The sequence below is a fragment of the Staurois parvus genome, unplaced genomic scaffold, assembly GCF_062004578.1.
Source record: "Staurois parvus isolate SC_StPar_1 unplaced genomic scaffold, SC_StPar_1.0 ptg000426l, whole genome shotgun sequence".
In the NCBI taxonomy this organism is placed as follows: domain Eukaryota; kingdom Metazoa; phylum Chordata; class Amphibia; order Anura; family Ranidae; genus Staurois; species Staurois parvus.
Genome location: NW_028318222.1, coordinates 2,115,328 through 2,139,657, shown reverse-complemented (window position 1 = coordinate 2,139,657; position 24,330 = coordinate 2,115,328). Strand labels below are relative to the sequence as shown.

General features: G+C 44.1%; 1 protein-coding gene across 3 annotated transcripts in view; it reads right to left on the bottom strand.

Annotated features, from left to right (window-relative positions):
* Positions 1-24,095, bottom strand: part of PPP2R5E (protein phosphatase 2 regulatory subunit B'epsilon) — a 159,659-nt gene extending 135,564 nt beyond the window's left edge. For 2 of the 3 annotated variants that reach the window (XM_089687491.1, XM_089687492.1), the window contains exon 1: positions 23,701-24,094. The gene's annotated coding sequence lies outside the window, so the exon portion shown is untranslated. Of the gene's footprint in view, positions 1-23,700 lie in introns of all 3 variants that reach the window. The other variant, XM_089687493.1, reaches the window with a different exon arrangement.
* Between the last annotated feature and the right edge of the window lie 235 nt (positions 24,096-24,330).

Below are 24,330 nucleotides of genomic sequence, written 5' to 3'. Positions count from 1 at the left end.
TAAAGCAAAATAACATTTCTACGAGTCTGCTGAAGATTTCCACCTGCATCTAATGGCTTAGGAAATATTTCATAAATTAACTTTACATGCTGGAAAAATGCCTATACAAACAATGGTTTTCAGTATCAGTCTGGTTTACCCCTCTGCGTCTCTGAAGTAAATGGTTAAAAAGCCTGATATTATAATTGTCTGTTAACCCATTTCTGGTGCTAGCACCAAAAATAACCACAGAGAGCGGAGGGGGATGGGAATACGGGAAACACGCAAGGCCATCAGCCAATCAGTTGATACAAATCCCATTCCCAGACTGCTCTATTTCAGCACATATAACCAAGTATGACACTGATCTTATTCAGTTACTTAAAAGATGGAGTATAGTTTAGTGTAGCTGAATGTTTTGTAAGAGGTTAAAGCCCAATTGAACTCTCTTAATTTATTAGCAAGATACAGTCAGACTGCATATACAGCAATGAGTATGCCTCTTTATTCAGCTAGGTGCTGCAGCAAGTATTACATTAAAAAACAAAAACAAACACAAAAAAAACAAAACAAACAAAAACAAACAAAAAACAAAACCACACAACGCTCACTGGCAGCACTAGGAGAGTTGGACAACAAGCAGCAAACGGCTCTTCTGTGGTCTGACATGCCCCCCCCCCCCCGCCCCCCGATAGCAGCTCTAATCACCATGGTCCTCACTTCCTGAGCAGCAGCAATGCTGTTGATTAAGGCATCATTCGGGGGGGGGGGGGGGTATCACAGAACGGGAATGACGATTGTGTGTAAAAAAAGACGCAGTCTGATCCACATATTGGTACTCAGGATGTCCAGAGGTCGTTCTACTAAGTGACTTCTGCACAAATCGCCCCGTTGGATTTTCCCTGCTCAATCAGCACTGCAGGCTATAGCCTGAAACACGGATTAGTGTATTCTGATGGCGGGAAGACTGCCCACTGTCAGAAAACTATAGCTCAGTGGGAAGGATTTCCACATTGTGTGATTGGTGGAATGGAGTCAGTTTTTTCATTCAACCTGCTGGTTGAACAGAAAACAAAATGGACTCATCTATGGGCTGCTTACAGAGTGTCTCTACTTTGCTGACAAAAAAAAAAATGTTCTCCTCTGAGTGAATATGTACATTGCAAGGATTTTAACAAACTTTGTTGCAGATTCCTGCCTTTTGTTATTCTGAAACTACAGCGGTTTGTGTCCATGTGCAGAGTGAATCTGTATAGGAGGGTTTAATAACTGAATCAGCTGCTGAACCTGCATGGCTCCAATGAGGAAAGTAACAAGGCCTGCATCCCTTTACCCCAGGTTGACACCTAAGCGTTTTCCAAAAACACACAGCAGTCCATTTAACATGATTTCCTATGGGACACGTTCACATCTCTGTGTTTTCACCCACATCGTTTTTTGGAAAGGGTCAGGGACTTTCTTGAACGCAAAACGGTGCGTCTTTGGTTCTATAGACTTAATCGGAAATGCTGCAGAAAAGCATACAACACATTTTTGCTGTGTTTTAAATCTGCCTAGCAACAAGGAAAAAACAAAAAGCAAAAAAAAAAAAAAGCAATGCAAAACCAGAAACAGGTCAAACACAAACTGCATATGTGTGAACCTAGCCTTAGACATGATTTCCTTTTGGGACTCCTCACCAAAAATGAAATTTTTGTTGCAGGGGATGCTGAAAATCTGACTTGTATCTTAGTGCAGACTTCTGGGAAATCAGTGATCCAATCACACAAGCAGGAAAGAACATGGAGGGGGTTCTGTACACCATCTGTGTACAGAATGCCTTCCAGGTAGCCATACTGCATTTTACACAAGATTACAGCGCTGCAGATTGAAAAGGAACGGTAATTCCTAATAACAATATCAATTACAATAAGTTTTGTTTGCAATTGTATATGCTATTTTTTTTTAATTGCTAATTTTTCCCCCCAAGAAAGTAGAATTACCCTTTAAGAGATGTTCACCTTTCAGAGCTTGTTTCACTTTACACCTGTAATTTAGGTGTAACATGTTCCATGTGAATGACAGAACTACAAGTACCATCATCCATTGCGGCTGATGCCTTGTAGCTCTGAATAAACTGTGATGCTGAGCTGATGAGCGCTCTCGTAGTTCATTCACAAGCTCTGCACCTTGTAATCAGTCAGCTCATATTAGAGCTGAGGCTTGTCTGATCCACTGATCATGGGCGTAATGCTTTGCAGGTTCCTGTGGGGAAAAAATAGATGCACATTTTTATCTGCAAAAAATAGTGCATTTATTTTTTCCCAAAAGGTGAACTTAGCCTTCAATACATGCTGCCAGTGCAGAGTTTAACCCAGGCTGCAGCATTTAGACAAGAAAAAATAAATAAATAATATAAAAAGGCATATTTGTTATTGTATATGCAGCATGTCAGCATTACAGCAATAAATTAGAGTGTCACTAAACTTTCAGATCAAAATCATTTATATAGTAATTGTCCTTAAAGCAGAATTGCCACCGGCTACCGCCAACATAGAAGTCAACAGCTACAAATACTCTAATGGCTGACTTTTGAAAACAGATACTAGCCCATGAGGTACAGCACTGTCTTCCCAGGGCTACCGATCTCTGGTGCTGCCATTTTGGATTTGGGAGCCAACTATAACTTCCTGATGTCTCACAGCTGGTTCCCTATTGAGTATCACCAAAAGAGGTTTTTTTCCTTGGGAAAAAAAAAAACACATACTATTATGCGACAGGCTAGGGGTGATGGAAAGAATGGATTTAATTTTTTTGCTTTAAAAGTTATGTTTCCTTTGTACTTTTTCATGTGATATTGGCAATAAGTCCTTGATTTGTTTTAAACACAGACATGCAGCGCTCCCTGTTTTTTTTTCTGGTGACTACATTTTCTCATCATGCCTTCATGGTGCTGCTATCATAGTCAGTGTATGTGCTCCGGTATCTTTCTCCTCCATTTATTGCCAAGGTTAGGCTTTGTGAATGGTGAGGCATGTAGCTTCTAAGGAAAGTTCGACAGTACTAGCCGAAGGCTCGACAGTACTAGCCGAAGGCTCGACAGTACTAGCCGGAAGGCTGTTAAACCTAGCCGGTAAACAGTGCACAGTGTTGCACCAAAATGTAAATAAAAATTATGTTTTAACGTCCAACCCTGGGCAAAGCAAGAACAAATTCCCACCCCTCTAATTGATTGCTGAAAAAAAAAAAAATCTAAACACCCTATTTACTTACCTAATGTGTGACCATGTGATGCTGAGGTCCTTTGCTACTACCTATTTGTGGAAGTGCAAGTTCCAGCAGCAAGGGCCCTAGCACAAAGTTTTCTGAGGGAGCAGAACAGGGGGCAGCAAGTGGACTGGTCCAAAAGCTTCTTATACATGTCCAAAGCGATCTGCACTGGAGTGGGAAGCAAGATTTCCAGAGAGAGGAAGAGGCAAGTATTGAAGACTAAATCTCATTATGTGCCAAGATAAGGCATTTTCAGAACCCACCCAAGGTGACAGGCAAGTAATTTAAAATATTAAATGTATATATAATTTTTGCCTGAAGTTGGGCTTTAAATATTGTTTAATAACAAGATCTGCTTATTTATGGTATTAGTCTACTATTTGGCAAATTTTTTTAACATGGGGCTTTAGTGATGCTTTAACCGCTTCCCGACCACGCTATAGCAGAAATACTGCTATAAGACGGCACGTGTGCGCAAAATCACGTATATATACGTGATTTTGCATTTCCGGGTAGCGGCTGTGAATCACCGGGTCCTGGCAGATAATTACTCGCCGGTGCCGAGTGATTCCTGAAAATCTCTGATAGGGAGGAGAACGGTTAGTAAACAAAACGGTTCTTCTCCCCGTCAGCTTGAGCATACTGCTTTGGATGGCTGTGCACAGCATAGCCATCCAGAGTAGTGTGATTAAAGTGAAGCACACTGACACTGCTCCCTAGTAATGCTCCCTGTACACAGTTAACCCTTTGATCGCCCCTCATGTTAACCCCCTCCTGCCCAGTGCCATTAGTACAGTGTCAGTACTTTTTTTTGTAGCACTGATCACTGTATTGGTGTCACTGGGGATGTCAGTGACACCAAGTCAGTTCCACCCAGTGTCAGAATGTCCACAGTCCCGCTATAAGTCACTGATCACCGCCATTACAAGTAAAAATAATAATAAATTTGTGGGAAAAAAAGGATGTAAATTTCATTTTGGTGCAGCGTTGCATGACCGCGCAATTGTCAGTTAAAGTAATGCAGCACCGTAACGCAAAAAATGGCCTGGGCAGGAAGGGGGGTAAATCCTCAGGAGGGCAAGTGGTTAAGGTACCAATCACACTCGAGCAGTTTGTAATGCTCAACATTAACAATCCAACTGTATTAAAAGGGGTCTGTTCACATTTGAGCGCTCAAGTGCTTTTCACTCAAAGAGCAGGAGCTTCTTTATATGCAGACTTGGGCATTTTTGCCCCATAGACTTGCAAACCACATGAAAATCATTTTAGGTAAAAAAAAAAAAAAGTAAACATCGCTTTGGAATGTAATTTGCTGATGCCTTGACTAAGAAGGTTCAATTCAGCTCTCTTCTAAGGATCATTCACATCATGGTGTCAGTTTTTCTGCATGCATTCTGGAAGAGCACCAAAAAAAAAAAAAAAAAAAACCACGACCATTTTCCATGTGTCCTGTTCACACCACAACACTAGTATCATGTGCATATTTTTTCTGCGCAGGAATCTGCAACATGTAAAAAACTCACTGAAGCTCACAGGAACACCGATGTCTCTGCAACTGAAATCTGTGTGTCAGTTTAAATCTGTTTTTCAGCACATATGGTGTGAAAAAGGCCTAAAAGTGCAACATCTTGTCTTCTCGAGGAGGGAAGAAAAAAAAAAAAGGGAACAAGGATTTTGGCATTTTGCAGATTCATATCATCTCTGATCATAGAGACCAACTTTCTCTGCTGGCTCCTGCTGCTATCAATCTGCCCAGTGAGAAGGGAGCCGCAGCTCTCAAGCACAGCGCTGGATTGCGATGGGACTCAGGTAAGTATAAGGGGCGGATTTTTACTCTAATGCATAGAATGAATTAAGTTAAAATCCCTGAGGCTTCGGAAATACGTTAACAGTTGCTTGGGGCCGAGACAAGCTCCTTCCCTGGCCTGCACTCATAGCGGTGGACACAGGATTGCTTTTCCTTGTAGCCTGAACGGCACATATAACATTACCAATGTCACTGCATTGTTTACTTTCTCCAGCCCCATAATGGCAGGCCCATACCTCTGTACGGACCTGGGGCTGAAATGTAAACAAGGCACCGATCACGGTAGCAATGCTCTGCAGGCCTGAATGCAAAATTAATAAATGCACTTACTATTATAAAATGCATTCATTTTTTTCAAAAGGATTGATTATGCCTTAAGTATTTTTAAAACAAAACAAAACAAAAAAAAACAAAAAAAAAAACTTTACATCAATCCGCAGTACACATCAGCATTACCTAAGCACATTAAGTTTCTAAAAAGACCCCTCCTCCTCCTACCCATAACATGGAGAGAGCCTGCAGGAGCAAAGGATTAGGTAAGTAAAAGTGCTTTTTATTGGTACCCTTGGCATAAACAGGCAATTAAAGTGTTTGTGAAGGCTACAGAAACCTTCTGTGTGCAGTATCCTCCCCAGCCCCCCAATACTCATCTAAGCCCCCTCTCATTTCAGCAATGTGCACTGGAGTCTTGGCAATCCCGGGAATTCTCTTCTAGCTGGCAGAGACAGCAGCGGTAGCCATTGGTTCCCGCTGCTGTCAATCACAGCAAGTAAGTCAATAAGGAGAGAGAGGGCAGGGCTGAGCAGTGGCTCCATGTGTGAATGGACACACGGAGCAGCAGGTGCCCCCATAGCAAGCTGCTTGCTGTAGGGGCATCCAACAGGAGGGAGGAGCCAGGAGAGCCTGTGGGGGGGACCCGAGAAGGATCTGGGCTGCTCTGTGCAAAACCATTACACAGAGCAGGTAAGTATAGACAGGTTTATTATTTTTTTTTTTAATTACACCTTTGGAATCACTTTAACCTTTGTAGTGTAGGGGGGCGCTTCACTGAAAGGGAGAATATTTCTTCTCTGGAGTTTGGCTTTAATGAACATGGTTTATAGGCAGTGACAATATGAACGAACATTTATGAGGTTCAGCACTGAAGGCATACTGTCTATGTCTGTTAGTCCTCATTTGAAGCTACAAAGGCGACAGAGGCAGCAACCCCCCCGACACTGTTACCATCTCTCCAATGTGTTAGAGAGGTGGTTAGAGAAAACCTGAATGGAAAAATTTGCAGCCCAGCACTGCCAACTTCTTACTGCAATTCCCAGTCACCTAGCCATCTCTTTCTTCAAAATTTCTAGTGTCACTTACCCAGAACAAGCATGCAGCCAGGGAGAATTCCTGATCTATATACAGGTTTCAGGTGACTACATTAATAACCGCAACGTGACATTTCCATGTGGAAAGGTCAGTAATGGCAGCCACTCTACATCTTGCAATACAGGTTTCCATTGATAACATAAGCCATAACCTGTTTACTGACACATCCTCACTCTCATATGTAACAGACCAAACATCATTTCAAATAATTAAACAAGATACTAATAAACACAACATCTACCACCGTGCAACCTCTGAAAGTAGTTGCACTGATTATTTTGGACAACGGCAACTAAAACAGGAGTTTGATCTAAGATTATTAATCATTACCTCTCATGTCTGCAGTATCCTGACCACTAATCATGTGGAAGGACATCATTAGCTTGCTCAAGCTTTCCATCGAGATAGAAGGAGCCCAGCAAACCTCCGCTAGGTTTATGTTGGAATAGTGGCACTGTCTCCCACTGCAGCGCAGCAACAGGAATAGCACAGAATGGGTGGCTGGTATGTCACTTTAAACTGCAGGATCACTGTGTGCGTGTGACAGTTGTACACAAACTTCCTTAGTATATATTTAGTAACACTTTCTATCACCTTCCTTATCAATTATTGAGGCCTCTTTAAGTCCTCTAGCATCACTGTTCCTTAACCAACTCCTACCTAGTGGGCATGAAAGATAGAACACAACTAGCACAAGCTACCACTACAACAATACACATTAAAAATACAAATAAACACGTGCCAGTAGCCCATTCAGGTGCACATAGCTCATGATAAAGAGATGGAGACAAACATGATTTTCCTGTAATGTCAGATTGAAATGCTTGCCACACATCTATGCGAAGTATGCAGGAGGACTAGCCTACAGGAGGAATCATGTGCTTACATCTAGTTGGAAGAAAAAAAAACTGACTGTGCAGAACGAGCAAATAACTCCAACCCAAAATAACCTGTGCAACTAAATGGAAATATAAATTCTACTGAACGTCCATGTTACACAGTGACACAGTCAATGCAATCAATTTTAGACACGTAAAAGCATGCATGTTCAAACACTTCAGTAGTAACACAATAGAGACACTATTGTGCAGCCATGGCAAACTGCGCCTCTGTGGCAGCTGAGCTACGGCAAGTTAGGGATGCCGGCACCTGTAACAGGTGAAGGGCTACAATTTGCCCACAAATTTACTATATATATATACACATCAATATATTAATGGTGTGTGCCAGGGTACTTGGCTTATTAGAGAGTCAGACCTTTGATTCGGGGCTTGACAAATTCCAGGCGTCAGATCGCCACGGCGACTAGAAGTTGCACCCTGGCTTTTGTCAGCCCACTCACTGTTGGTCTAAATCATTGGCATAGCAAGGGGGGGGGGGATCAACTGCAAGTCCAAGGTGCAACAGTTACAGACCTCCAAGAGTTAAATTACTCTCCTGCCGCTGTAGGCTGGGATGGAAGGGTGCTGGGCGCCATTTGCTGGAAGTTTCAGATCAGTGGGTTCTTACGTCATCATTGGCTGGAAGTTTCAGATCGGTGGGTTCTTATGTCATCATTGGCTGGAAGTTTCAGATCGGTGGGTTCTTATGCCATCATTGGCTGGAAGTTTCAGATCGGTGGGTTCTTATGTCATCATTGGCTGGAAGTTTCAGATCATGGGGTTCTTATGTCATCACTGGCTGGAAGTTTCAGATCATGGGGTTCTTATGTCATCACTGGCTGGAAGTTTCAGATCATGGGGTTCTTATGCCATCATTGGCTGGAAGTTTCAGATCGGTGGGTTCTTATGCCATCATTGGCTGGAAGTTTCAGATCATGGGGTTCTTATGTCATCATTGGCTGGAAGTTTCAGATCATGGGGTTCTTATGTCATCATTGGCTGGAAGTTTCAGATCATGGGGTTCTTATGTCATCATTGGCTGGAAGTTTCAGATCATGGGGTTCTTATGTCATCATTGGCTGGAAGTTTCAGATCATGGGGTTCTTATGTCATCATTGGCTGGAAGTTTCAGATCATGGGGTTCTTATGTCATCATTGGCTGGAAGTTTGAGATCAAGGGGTTCTTATGTCATCATTGGCTGGAAGTTTCAGATCATGGGGTTCTTATGTCATCATTGGCTGGAAGTTTCAGATCAGTGGGTTCTCATGCCGGACAGCATGCGATGAAGGGAGGCTACAGAATTTCATGGACAGAAGTCGAACACCTGTAGAGAATTGTTACAGAGCGGGCACACTTCATTCTGATCTATGCTGGAGATATTTGTAGCCCTATCTCTGCTTATTTCTGCTAACAGAGTCGGGGGGGGGGGGGGGGGGGACGACAGGGTCATCTTATTGAATAGGCACACCTGAGCGATGCCCAGGTGTATGGGGGGGGCCATGACCAGGTCTGTGTTGGGGGTTCACTGTTGATTTGGAAGCTGGTGATACTCTGACCTCTGGTTATAGCTCGCTCACCCCGCCCTCCTTTACCTTTCCTCCCCTACACTGAAAAAAAAAAAAAAAAAAACAAAAAACTAGCTTTTACCTTTTTTAGCCGACTCCTAGATTCAAAGAAAAATTTGTCAAGCCATGCTTGGGTTACACTATATGCCAGCCTTTCTCAAACTTTTTAACACAGAGGTAAACTTAAAAAAAAAACTTTCAGGTTTCAGGGAACCCCTGCAAATAATTACTAGATCTAATGATCACAATAAATTTACATAAATAGTAAGTTGATACATGAAAAAAATAAAAAAGAAAGTTACCTACTTGGCGCAATACATGCCAGTAGTAAAAAAATGAAAAAAAAAAAAAATAATCACCAAAAATAAACAGACTAAAATTGTACTACCTCCTTATATTGGTAGTTAGTGGGAAGAATGACCTCGACACGCTGCTGGCCAGTGGGAAGAATGACCTCGGCGCGCTGCTGGCCAGTGGGAAGAATGACCTCAATTCATTGGCGAATCAAAAGAATGCCCCTTATACTGGTGGTCAGAGGGAAGAACGCCCCTTACAAATAACTAAAAAGGTCACTGGTGTCAGCGGTTGCTTATCTGAGGGGCAGAAATTGCTAGTTGCTTAAGGAACCCCCAAGCACCTTCTAGACAAGGTGGATAAAAATCAATGATTTAAAAAAAAAAAAAAAAAAAAATCGTTTTTTTTTTTAATTTAAATCGGATTTTTTTTTATTTAAATCAGATTTTTTTTAAATAAAATGCTTTTTGAGTTAAATATATTACCATCCAAAGGTTATTCCATCATGAAATAAAGATTAATTTTTTAATTACGGTATGTAGAATAAGGCTGTATATGTTTAATTTTTTTTGGTAAATAAATTCCATGAATCCATTCACAATGTCATGCTCTTCCAGAGGTTTTTGTGAGATTATTGGGCAGTTTCTCTGCCTACAAGATATTATCACAGATGTTTGGTTTACTTTTGCAGTTCTCAAAACTGAATTTGACTCAGCGGAGATCACATGCCTCTTCTTCACAGCAAAAATGTTATAACATGAACAGAGTTAAGAAAAAGATCCTAACTTCTACAAACCTATGAATACAGAATCAACCCCTTCACTGCTAAGTTTCAAGAAGTTCAGTGAATAGAATAGAAACAATATTTTTCTGATTGTTTGGAGTGGAATAGATCTGCACAAGAAGAAAGTGAAACTAAGTGTGAGGAGGAAGGGGCTGACAGTCTAAGTTTCTTAAAATATATATATTTTCTTTAGCCAAATTAGTTAACAAACATGGATGTTTAAGCAAATCACATATGCTGGAATGTTATTGTTTCAGTTGAATAAATCTATTTAAATTATTATTAAGGTAATGATTATTTTTCTCCTTCCTAAGTACAACAGAAAAGTTGTCCAAATATGAATGATTAACCTATTAAACTGGGGATAAAAAAACTAATATGAAAAGTTATTCTAAAAATCTTTATCTACTTGCATATTAAAGTTATACCAGCAAGAATTAGTTTTTATGTAGAAAACTAGGATTTAAATCAAGCCTTACTGATAGTGATTTAAATCGTGATTTAAATCAGTTTGATTTCAATCAAATCCACCCTGCTTCTAGATGAACCCCAGTTTGAGAAATGCTGCTATATACAATTCAAAAAGCTGAAAGAAGATAGAATCAAGTGCAAGAAAAGACAGATCCACTACTGGTAGTTTACAGACACCCAGCTATGGGCAAGCAACATGATAATTTATAAAGGTTAACTATGAACCTTTGTTAGGCCCCATTCACACCTGAGTGATTTTCTGTTCAAAGCTAAAAACACTCAACAGGGTAAATCCCATTCATTTCAAGGGCCCCTGTTCACATCTGAGCATTCTGTTGCCTGTAACAAAACACCTGTTACTCAAAAAAGTACATGAGTTTCTTTTTGGACGATTCGGCCCCATTTCAATGGGAAAGCTTGAAAAAGACACGACGTGAGTATTTTACAATCATTTTGTAACACGTTTTCTGCTCAGACAGCAGCTCTCCACTACTATTCTCCTCTACCTCTCCTCTCCCTAAGGCCTTCTATTGACTAAACAAGAACACATGAAGCTGTATAACGCTTGTAATACACATAAAAAATATTCAAAAAACGCCTGAAAATTGCTTTGCTCAGGTGTGAATGCAGGCTAAAACTCCATTCACATTAGGCTTAAAAAAAAAAAAGTAAAAGTAATTTTTGCCGAAAAAAATGCTCATATAGAGCAATTTTGTAAAGGCGTATAGGAACATTTAGATTTTTTTTTTCTGCCAGAAAACTCTCAAAAACGCAAACCAGAAGGGGTATTCCTGTCTCTAAACACTGAGCTTAAAACATGCCCAGTGTGCTTGGACTTTCTGGTTTCTAATTGAAATGATATATTAATGTTTCCTGCTACAAACAAGAGTTCTAATAAGAAAGGCAGCCTTCACAATTTACAAGATCACGGTATAGGACGAATTCTACATACAAATGGAGGTATCATTAGAAAAGGTTAATAACCCCTTAACCCTTTCGCTGCCAGAGCCATTTTTGCACATATTTAAGAAATCATTTTGGGCCTGAAGATTACACAAAACCCCCAAACATATCTTTTCTGAAAGCAGATAACCTAAAGAATAAAATAGTGGTAATTCCACATTTTTTATGCCACACTAAAGTGATTTTTAGGGCAAATAAATGCAATAAATTACCTAAAATGTTGGTAAAATATTAAAAATTAAAAAACGAGGTTGCGTGTAAATAGATACCCAACATGTCAAATCTTAAATCTGTGTGCCTGTGAAACGGTGACAATCTTCAGTACCCTATATTTGCTATGGGCGAGGCTTCACCATTACTGGGGGCTGTGGAAGCAATCAGGGGGCAGTGCAGCCAGTCACTTTTAGACACAATCTAGGTTGCTGCAGCCACTGTATTGTGCGTAAAGCGTCCCACTGTCAGGTCTGTACGACCCCTGTAAGGGGTTAAAGTGGTAGTAAGCTCGTTTTTGTGATTTTTACTTACAGGTAAGCTTATAATAAAGCTTACCTGTAGGTAAAATGAATATCTCCTAAACGTGCTCAGTTCAGTGCAAGTTTAGTGTAATTAGTTAACTAAACAATGTGAAGAAAGATTTTTCTACAAACTAACCGCAAAAGTCCAGCTTAACCTCTTCGAGCCCAGCGTACGCAAATATGTTGCCTCTGAGCGGCTGGACCTGATGCTGAGCAGCTGCATATTTGCGTACCATTTCTAAACAAACGTGCTGAGCCGCCCTGCTCGCTCCCAGCATGTGTCGGCGTCCCATGGAAAGGTTCCGGTCTCTCCTTGCGATCGTGACCTTTCCAATCATGTGACTGCCGTGACAGTCAATCACGGCGGCCACATGACCCTAAACCTCGCCCCACATACCGATGTCAGAAAACCCTTAAAGGGCCGGGAGGTGCCGGTGCAAATGGGTTAAAGTGCATTCAAATCCAAAAACAAAAATGTAATATATGGCAGCCTATGGAAGAGCATTGGAGACACCTTTGGACAGCAGCAGTGTCAGTCTAGGGAGAGGGTACTAGCAAATTTAGATGGACCTGTCTAACACATTAAAGCTGAACTCCAGCTAATACTTTTTAAGCAGTTATAATAACAGTATTTGTTTTCCTTTTAGGATAAAGGTTTTCCATAAATGAATGACAGCAGTCCATAGTAAGCACTCCTGTCAGTGGTAAAGTCTAACCTCCAAGTTTCATTTACTTTGGACTAGCTTAGACTCCAAGTGAATGATTTCAAACACTATTTTCTTCAAATACATGTAGCCACTGTCAGCACTGTGTAAACCATATGTAGCATTAGCTACATACACTACAGAGCTCTACCGTTCAAAGGATATTATGTATTTAATCAATTAATTGGCTGAAGTGAAGATGTGATCTCATTTGCCCACCTTTCCACCTCAGCCAATCAGATGAAGCCTTTTATTAATTTATAAATGACAAGGCATCCTGTGAATGTCTGAGCAGCATGCAGCCAACTCAGTTTTGTTCTGGAAACAGGACAATAAGTCCCCATGCTGAGGCTACAGTTTATTCAGCTCTCACAGAGAGTTCAGAAAGTGATGCATGAAAGTAAAAAACTTTCTCTGTGCAACATCCCCCATAATAGTCCCCTCTATATCCAACGATGTGCACTGGAGTCTCAGCTATCCTGGAACTCCCTCTTCTCATTGGCTCCCACTACTGTCAGTCATAGCCAGTGAGCCAATGAGAAGAGAGGGAGTGGGGCCGAGCAGTGGCTCCCTGTGTGAATGAACACAAGGAGCAGCGGGTGCCCCCATAGCAAGCTGCTTGCAGTGGGGGCACCCGACAGGAAGGAGGGAGGGGCCAAAAGAGAGCCTGCGGGGGATCCAAGAACAGTTGGATCCAGGCTGCGGTGTGTAAAACCACTACATACAGCAGGTAAGTATAGACATGTTTGTTATTTTAAAGAAAAAAAATGAAGCCTTTAGTATTGCTTTAATGAAGGAAATCGTTTATTTGGACTAGCTTAGCCCAAACAAACTTTTTAAAGTGAAAGGAGCTGCAACCTGAAGTTAGGCTTCAACCGTTTCCCATCTGCCCAAAGCCTATAAACAATGGACAGGAATCAGTGCTGATATAGGCTAACATACCTGTACGTCAGCCCGCATCAGCAGCTCCTGCGCGGCTCACAGAGCGCACCCCTGGGAGCTCAGAGATCCGCGTGTCACCTGAACACAGCAAATCACATTACCGTGTCCAGGTGATCACGATGTTTTACCATGTGATTGCTGTGTCCAAATCACAGCAATTGCACAGTAAACAATGAAAAGTGAAAGCAAAGATAGGTTCTCTCTATTCTCGCCGTGAGAGCGGAGAACCAATGCAGCGGCCTATTAGGCTACATGTACACTCACAGACTGCCCCAGTGAAATGAAATAGAAAATGCAGCCATTCCCTGTTACAGGGGTGTGGAAATTTTTGAAAAAACTACTTGCCCAGGGACTAAATCAGGGCCCCAATTTACTTGTCCCTCATGACAATCTACTTGTCCAGATAAAAAAAAAAATGTTTTTAACCAAAACCGTATTTAAATTGGAGGTGATTTTAGGAATGTCTGGGGCTTTTAAAAACAAAAGAGGGTTTCTGGCGACTTAAATGTGTAATATTTTTAACATTGCACCGTTTATCTCCTCCTCCCCGCCCCTCCAGCACCGCAACCAGGGACTAGCAGGGAGGGGAGAGACCTTGCAGTGTGATGAACAACGATTGGCTGCTCATCAGGAAAGGGGGGGGGGGGGGTCAGGGCTTATACTTTATCCTTTTCGCTGCAGAGCCGTTTTTGCACACGTTTAAAAAATAATTTTAAGCCTGAAGATTACATAAAACCCCCAAACATGATATATTTTCTGAAAGCAGAGACCCTAGAGAATAAAATAGTGGTAATTCTAATTCTTTTATGTCGCATAACTTTACCACAAGCGTTTAGTAAAAAAATACAAGTTAATTTTAGGGCACAAAAGAGCAATAAATTACCCTATTTTTTGTAAAATATAAAAGAGGAGGTTGCAGCGAGTAAATAGATATTCAACTTGTCAAACCTTAAATTTGTGCGTGCTTGTGAAATGGCGACGAACCTCAGTACCCTATATTTTCTGTAGGTCGACACTTTTAAAGCTCCTTATAGGTCACCAGTTTAGTGTTACAGAGAAGCTCTGGTGCTAGAATTATTGCTCTCATTCTGGCGTGCGCGGCGATATGTGATGTGTATCGCAATCAACTGTTTTATGCGTAGGTGCCCCAAAATGTGCTTTTACATTTGTACGTGCGTATGTGTGGGGGCCTCGATATATTTTTTTAGGAGGGATGGTATGTGCTTGGGTGTCCAGAGGAGGGGAATTCCTGTAATCAGGTGGCTGACCCTGCTGATCCTTAAAGGAGGCCTCTGGAATATACATCACCCAGTTACTGCCTAGCTGCCCATTTGGAGACGGATGCCCCAGATGCTTATGATGTTACCTTGATGCTCCTGGTCTTGGATATATCAATGCGCATGATCTATGCGCTTCCGGTAAGCGCATAAATTGTTCTTTTGTCCTCTTACTGGGAGAACCATAAAGAAAAAGACGTTTACTGGCATTATTTCATTGTACTAACTACATATTGAATCTAACTGTGACTTTTATTATACCTATTTAGCGCTGCACTATATTACTGTTTATTATGTGTTTGGGTGTAACTCTAATTTTGTACAATAAAAAAAAACCTTTTTTTTGGTAACAGGTTCTCTTTGAGACATCCAAGGTCTAAAAGATCCTGCATGGCTCCCCTCTGCTCCACTGAATGTAATATGTTGCACATCGCACCGTATTACATCCTGTCCTGGGCATTGTATTACAATCTCTCAACAGGGACCTGAAAGTGACATTTTTTGTCTGCTATTCTCCCTCCCCTCTAGCCGATGGTGAGCCGGGCCCACAGATGGGCAAGTAGAGCCCGAGAAACCAACCAGGGGAAGGGGGAGGCGCGGAGAGGCTGGCAGTGTGTAGAAACAATCAGGCAGCGCTGCCGCCAAATGATTCCACCTGACAGGTGAGCCTGCTGCTTGCCCGCAGCAGGGCTAAAGGTAGAAAAAAACCTACTTGCGTGGCGCCCAGAACTAAATATCCTGGCCGTCGGGTGATAGGAATTCAACATCCCTGCTGTCACCTGTCCCAGCGCTCACAGTAACACCACCATGCCAATCCCCTGATCACCTGCATACACCGTGCCAGCGCCCTGATCACCTGCATACACCGTGCCAGCGCCCTGATCACCGCCATACACCGTGCCAGCGCCCTGATCACCGCCATACACCGTGCCAGCGCCCTGATCACCGCCATACACCGTGCCAGCGCCCTGATCACCGCCATACACCATGCCAGCGCTCTGCTATGCACAGCAATACACAAGCAGCTAGTTGGTGCTGACAGGGGAGAGATCTGTATTGTTTACATACAGACCTCTCCTTTGTCACTGTTCCTTGGTGATCTCCGGGTGCCAGCAGGGAATCTCCAATCGGGACCCGGTGATCGACAGCTGTAGCCACCAATGGTGAAGTGGGTAGGGCGGCACCCCCATCGGAAATACAAAATCACATACACACGTGATTTTGCACCACTCTGCCGCCCTGTAGCAGTACTTCTGCTATAGTGCAGTTGGGAAGTGGTTAAATACTGCTCCAAAAGCCAAACATATCCCTTAAATCAGCACTTTACCCCTAACTTGATAGAAAAAAAATCATGTTCTTTAGCAAGGAACATACATTACACAATAATTATGCATCCAAAATGAGTGTGCACTGTAACTTGCCTCCAGCATTGCTCCTGTTTCTTCTAGCTAGAGGCTGCCATTTGTTGAAGCCCAGAGCAGCAGTAAATCTTTAGGCTGTCAGCAGATCAGCCTCTACATATTAGGCACAATAGTGAAAAATAGAGCAATGGAGCATGTGCAGAGCAGGATGAGACAGTATTACTGGATTATAAAAAGTATAGACACTTATTTTTAAATTCTACATAGCTATACCTGCAAAAGGCACCAGCCTGAATAGATCTAGCAGCACTTAATTTTCTGACTAAAGTTCTGTTTTAGACCAATACCTATCACAAGTAAGACTGTAGAATTGGAGAGACCAAGGTGACCATTTTGGGTGCACTGGCCCTTTCAGCCTCTTCTATTCCGATTTACAACCTTTAAACATTACACATGTGCAGGACAAAAGTTACAAAAACATGGGAAATACATATCAACACGGACCCGCCTTTTTTAACCAAGGTGCCAAGATGTGCAGATCAAAGCCGCAGGTTGTCAATGTGGCAACATTACAACCTTGAGCACCGTGCAGGCCAGCCACCAGCATCATAACAGAGGATGTCTTCGGTTAATAAGGAAGATGTTGGGCACCATCTTTGCTCGACTCCCTGCCCCTCTCTGTCAGCACTGGGTTCACGTTAGCTGTGTGGGGAAGAGAACATGACGGAGAAAAAAATGCTGGAATACTAGCAAGTATTAGTGTGGAAAAGTGTATTTACTTTGTAAAAATAAATCCCCTGTAATGTTGGGTGTCCTGTGTGTGTGGATTTTGCAGCGATATGTTCAACAATTTTTTAATTAACATTTTAGAATGGGGTGCCCCTGGATTCTGATGCATTTTAAAGGGTGCCTTGGCTGGGAAAAAGCTGAGGAACACACACCTCTGGACAAATGACATCTACACTCAGTTTACAATAAAGATCATGTGCTAAAACTTAGGCAGAGGCTTGAGAGATTAGCCTTGGGGTACAAGCACCACTGATGGGCAGCAGTGTTATAGAACGTGGAGCAGGAGGAGTAAAATTTAAAGAAGGGAGGCAGAAGGTTATGGGGGTAGTCACTAGTGATATACCAACACATCGGCTGAAAATTGGATATTGCCAATAAAATAAAGTTGCCAATAACGGACTAAAATGCAAAATCGCATCCCATTGACTTCAAGGCAATATCACCCCTATTACCTTCAATGCAAAAACCGTAGCCCATTGACTTCAATGCAAACGTCACATCTCATTGACTTTTCGTTGCACCACTAGTAGTGACCCTTTCAGCTTCATCATTACACAAAAATGTGTGACTTTTATTAAATATATTTGGACACACACACTAATATAAGAGATAAGGGTACTCATAAAACGCATCTCTGGATGGTTCACCCTTCTACCCTCCTATCGGTTTACAATGAGATCATGTGCTGAAACTTACTGGAGACTAAAGAAACAGATGTACCCTTGGTGTACAAGTACCACTTGTGCCAGCTATGTTACAGAAAGTGAAGCAATAGGAGTAAGAGACTTTCGGGAGGGGGGGGGGGGGGGGTCAGAATTATGACTAGTGAGTTATCAAGAGTAGTGACCCTTGCAGCATCATCAATCCATCCCAATATATGGGTTTCCTCCAGGTACTCTGGTTTCCTCCAACCCTCCAGGAGACATGCTGGTAGGTTGACTGGCTCCTGTCTAAATTGGCTTTAGTATGTGTATGTCAGTTTGGGACTTTAGATTGTAAGCTCCTTGGGAGAAGGGACAGATGTGAATGTACAATATATATGTAAAGCAGGACTTGACAAAGGCCAGGCACAAGGTTGCCATGGCGACTAGTAATTGTGTCCTGGCGCCTGGGTTCACATACTGCACCCCACTGACTTCAATGCAAAATCGCGTCCCATGGAGTTCAACGCAAAAACTCCTGTCAACAGCAATCCTATGTAAGCACTTATCTTCGCATGCCACTCTATAGTATCTGTATGAACCACCTCAATATGAACACATAATATATAGCAAGGCATGCAACTCTGCGAGTCTGAAAATGCATCCAAAATCGCATGTGTGTGAACCAGGGCAGTTTCATTCACACCTGTGCATTTTGGGATTACGGTAGAATCACTGTGATCACAAAAACAGGTTCAGGTGCCATTATGCCACGATTGTCATGTGCAAATCACTTTGTGCGAAGCTTGATGCCCAGAAGTCCTTGCCCCTGGCACTGACAACCCACGTTACGCTAAAAAGGAAAAAAAAAATCTGGCTAACTTTTTTTTAGCTGCCTCCTAGATTCAAAGCAAATTTGTCAAGCCCTGATGTAAAGTGCTGTGTAAAATGTATGGCGCAATACAAGTACCTGTAATAAATAAATACAATATAGGAGTTAAGGGTACATATCAAACACATCTCTGACTAGTTGACACTTCTACACTCAGATCTGTTTACAATGAGATCGTGTCGTGAAACTTTTTAAATGTGATGAAACTTTACTAAAGAGTTCAGAGACAGATGTAGCCCGGGAGTACACAGACCACCGATGGTGGCCAGCTATGTAAAGCAGGAGGAGCGAGACTCTAGGAAGTCAGAATTACAACTAGGGTGATGCATCTACACTCGGATCTGTTTACAATGAGATCACGTGCTTTACTGTAGACTTGAGATGTACCCCTGTGGAACAAGCACTGCTGATGGCCAGCTATGTTACATAGAGTGAAGCAGGAGAAGCGAGACTCTAAGAAAGCAGAATCACACTAAATCATCATTAGATTATGGTCCCAATGGGTGGTTGAGCCTCCAGACATAGTTTTGAAGGTAATGATCCTCTCAGCCTCATGAATCCATCACACTGTGTGACTTGTATCCCATATATCTGGATATACAATATATATGAGATAAGAGTACATATAAACAAACGTCTCTGGATAGCTTATACGTCTACACTCAGGTCTGTGTACAATGAGACATTGTGCTGAAACTTTACTGGACACTAAAGAGACAGATGTACCCCAGGAGTACACAGACCACAGATGGTGGCCAGGTATGTTACAGAGAGTGAAGCAGGAGGAGTGAGACTCTAGGAAGGCAGTATTATGACTAGGAGACAGATGTACCCCAGGAGTACACAGACCACAGATGGTGGCCAGGTATGTTACAGAGAGTGAAGCAAGAGGAGTGAGACTCTAGGAAGGCAGTATTATGACTAGGAGACAGATGTACCCCAGGAGTACGCAGACCACAGATGGGGGTCAGGTATGTTACAGAGAGTGAAGCAGGAGGAGTGAGACTCTAGGAAGGCAGTATTAGGACTAGGAGACAGATGTACCCCAGGAGTACGCAGACCACAGATGGGGGCTAGGTATGTTACAGAGAGTGAAGCAGGAGGAGTGAGACTCTAGGAAGGCAGTATTATGACACCAAGACAGATGTACCCCAGGAGTACGCAGACCACAGATGGGGGCCAGGTATGTTACAGAGAGAGAAGCAGGAGGAGTGAGACTCTAGGAAGGCAGTATTATGACACCAAGACAGATGTACCCCAGGAGTACGCAGACCACAGTTGGGGGCCAGGTATGTTACAGAGAGAGAAGCAGGAGGAGTGAGACTCTAGGAAGGCAGTATTATGACTAGGTGCTTTTCTCCTCCAAATTCTCTTTAGACTAGGAAGCCAATGAACTATGGATTAAATCCAGACATCACAGTTGTAGGGTTGGTGACTCTCTCAGCCTCATCAATACTAATGTATCACAGATATATGTATGTAAACAATGTAACAATATACGAAATGATATAATACACACACTCCTGGGTGGATCCATGCACACAGGGAGGTGAAGAGTGGGTGGGATTAGGACTAGGGGGTTATGGGGGTAGTGACCTCTCCGCCTCAGCAATCCATTCCAATATGTGAATTGTATCACATACCTGGACACACAATATAGGAGATAGGGTACATAGAACTATACACATATCTCTAGATAGTTAACGCTTCTACACTCAGATCTGTTTACAATGAGATCATGTGCTGAAACTTTACTGAAGGCTTCAGAGACAGAAGAACCCCAGGGGTTCACAGACCAATGGTGGCCAGCTGTGTTACAGAGTGAAGCAAGAGGAGTGAGACTCTACGAAGACAATTATGATTAGGGTGACATCTACACTCAGATCTGTTTACAATGAGATCATTCACTAAAGACTTCAGAGATGTACTCCTTAGTGGAAAACCGAAAAAGAAATATCAGGATGCACTAGGCCAGTGGTGGCAAACCTACAGCATGCGTGCCGCAGAGTGGGCATCCTTTCTGTCGGCACGTGAGCCAAGTCGCCCCAGCAGCTGAGCATCAGATAACAGCCACCATAGGGGCCATGCACATGCTTGGAGAGGAGTAGCAGCACCATGCGATGTCACAAGCCACAACTCAATAGACGTGACTTGTCCGAGCTTTCGCATCACCCTTCAGTGTGCTGTCAAGGATATACATTGGACTGGCTGTGAGTTTTAATACATTCGTTTTTATGAACACAAGATTTTAACTTGTGCTGGCGGTCAGTGGAACTTTGCCCCCCCCCCCCCATTGCGCTGGCGGTCAGGGGAGCTTTGCCCCCCCTTGCGCTGGCGGTCAGGGGAACTTTGCCCCCCCCCTGCGCTGGCGGTCAGGGGAACTTTGCCCCCCCCCTGCGCTGGCGGTCAGGGGAACTTTGCCCCCCCCCTGCGCTGGCGGTCAGGGGAACTTTGCCCCTCCCCTTGCGCTGGCGGTCAGGGGAACTTTGCCCCCCCTTGCGCTGGCGGTCAGGGGAACTTTGCCCCCCCTTGCGCTGGCGGTCAGGGGAACTTTGCCCCCCCTTGCGCTGGCGGTCAGGGGAACTTTGCCCCCCCTTGCGCTGGCGGTCAGGGGAACTTTGCCCCCCCTTGCGCTGGCGGTCAGGGGAACTTTGCCCCCCCTTGCGCTGGCGGTCAGGGGAACTTTGCCCCTCCCCTTGCGCTGGCGGTCAGGGGAACTTTGCCCCTCCCCTTGCGCTGGCGGTCAGGGGAACTTTGCCCCCCCTTGCGCTGGCGGTCAGGGGAACTTTGCCCCCCCTTGCGCTGGCGGTCAGGGGAACTTTGCCCCCCCTTGCGCTGGCGGTCAGGGGAACTTTGCCCCCCCTTGCGCTGGCGGTCAGGGGAACTTTGCCCCCCCTTGCGCTGGCGGTCAGGGGAACTTTGCCCCCCCTTGCGCTGGCGGTCAGGGGAACTTTGCCCCCCCTTGCGCTGGCGGTCAGGGGAACTTTGCCCCCCCTTGCGCTGGCGGTCAGGGGAACTTTGCCCCCCCCTTGCGCTGGCGGTCAGGGGAACTTTGCCCCCCCTTGCGCTGGCGGTCAGGGGAACTTTGCCCTCCTTGCGCTGGTGGGCAGTGGAACTTTGCCCTTCTTTGTGCTGGCGGGCAGTGGAAATTTGCCCTCCTTTGTGCTGACGGTCAGTGGAAGCTCTATTATTGCGTTTTTCTTTAAAGACAAAGATGGTAATGTATGGGTTGTTTTTTCTAAAACCTCTGTATTCAGGTTTAATTGCAGTGTTGGCACTTTGCGATAAATAAATGGATTTTGGGTTGCAATTTGGGCACTCAGTCTCTAAAAGGTTCGCCATCACTACACTAGGCCGAAAACTGAAATGGACAGTTTTTTAAAATTTATATATATATATATATATATATATATATATCCAGTAACATAAAATAACTTATTGAAAGACCTGTCAGTGTATCTGCTTGCCTGTACATGCCATACGAGTAAAATGACACACTCTGACAGGAAGAATCAATTAACCACAGTGCTCACAGCGACGTGGGAGTTCATTGAGAACTACAAGCCGGTAGCCGCTAAGGCTGTCAGGATTTGTAGTTTTCGCATTCACAGAATACTGTGAATGAATGATGTAGTTGGGTGGGCGGAGCCCTGCACAGCCATGGTTTTTATTTTGACAGCTAGTGGGAGAAGATCCCCTGCTGTCAAAGCGGGGGAGCGGGGATGGATCCCTTCATAACCTGTTACATCTTGAATATGGGTGTAACATATTATGAAAGATGAATGTATCCTTAAAAGAAAAAAAAAAAAGGGGGTCAATAATGCTTTTTTTTTTATATTCTTTCCTATCGGCAAAGCACCGATAACCCTATGTTTACCAGATAATTTTTGGCGGCTGATATATTGGTACATTACTAGTTCTCCTGGGGTACAAGCACCACTGAAGGACAGCAGTCTTAGAGAGTGAAGCAGGAGGAGTGAGACTATGGATGGGGGGGGGCAAAATTATGATCAGCGAGTTATTAAGAGTAGTGAACCCTTCAGCCTCATCAATCCATCCCAATGTGTGACTTGTATCGCTTATATCTGGACAAACAATAGAGAGATAAGGAACATATAAATATAAACATCTCTAGATCGTTCACACTTCTACACTCAGATCGGTTTGCAATGAGATCATGTGCTGAAACTTTACTGGAGACTATAAAGACAGATGTACCCCTGGGGTACACAGGCCACTGGTAGTCAGCAGTGTTATACAGAGAGTGAAGCAGGAGGAGTGAGACTCTAGGAATTATGATCAGGTTGATGCATGCATGCTCCAATATGTTTACATTAAGATCATGTGCTGAAACGTTCCTGGAGACACGAGAGATGTACCCCTGAGGTACACAGGCCACTGATAGCCAGCAGGGACTCATACACAGAGTGAAGCAGGAGGAGTGAGACTCTAGGAATTATGACTAGGGTGATACATGCATTCTCCGGTGCGCTTACATTAAGATCATGTGCTGAAACGTTCCTGGCGACATGAGAGATGTACCCCTGGGGTACACAGGCCACTAGTAGTCAGCAGTGTTATACAGAGAGTGAAGCAAGAGGAGTGAGACTCTAGGAATTATGACTAGGGTGATACATGCATTCTCCGGTGCGTTTACATTAAGATCATGTGCTGAAACTTTCCTGGAGACATGAGAGATGTACCCCTGGGGTACACAGGCCACTGATGACCAGCAGTGTTATACAGAGTGTGAAGCAGGAAAAGTGAGACTCTAGGAATTATGATTAGGGTGATACATGCATTCTCCGGTGCGTTTACATTAAGATCATGTGCTGAAACTTTCCTGGAGACACAAGAGCTGTACCCATGGGGTACACAGGCCACTGATGACCAGCAGAGACTGATACACAGAGTGAAGCAGGAGGAGTGAGACTCCAGGAAGGCAGAACTATAACCGAGGCCTGTTCTTCCTGTAAATCCTCCTTAGATTGGGCCCCAATGGGTGACTGAGCCCCCAGCCAGCAGAGTGGTGAGCCTGTGATGAGACAGATCTCTGTAGGTAGAGGCTGGAATGTAGGATAAGAGACACACAGAGAGTGGAGAGGCTCCATGTACACACCGGGGTGGTGGGGGGGGAGGAAGGGGAAGGGCAGTGTCTGTGCCCACCCCCCACACAGGGTGATGATGATGGAGGAGGAGGAGGGGGACCTGGATTACCTTGGAGCTCTGGATAGGGATTAGAGATGGTGGTGCCGGGGCTCTCCCTTCCCTCTGGCAGGCTCAGCTCACAGTGTAGGCCTCGGTCGCACAGCGAGTCTCCCCCAGCAACAGCAGCTTGTTCCTGCGAGCCCGGGCTAATCCTCCTCGGCAATCCCTGACAATAGGAGTCACATTCCCTCAGCGGCCTGGGTCTCGGTGTGTCCCGGGGAGACAGTGCGGCCTGGGAGGGGGCGGCGGTGTGTGTGTTGCTGAGCGGTGTGTAGCCCCCTCTTGTCAGCTTCCTCTCTATTGTCAGTATCAGTGCTGGGCTGAGTCCATGGCACACACACATACAGAACACAAACACAACCTAACCTCACCGCCCGCGGGACACGCCCACCTCTGCGCTGACGAACGGGCAGGTTCAAAAGGGAGGAAAGGCGCTGATTGGCTACGGCGCTTAGTGCTGGAGAGGCGAGGGCCCCGAACCTAGCAGGGTAGTGTGAGCGCGCAGAGCGCTGGGAAGGGGCGCTGGGATTGGTCGCTGAGGGAAGTACCCGTATGGACGAAGGGGGGAAGGGCGGGAAAGGGCTCCCCCCAGCTGCTGTGCAGGAACAAGGTGTTTCCACCGGCGGGGCGGGGGGCTTC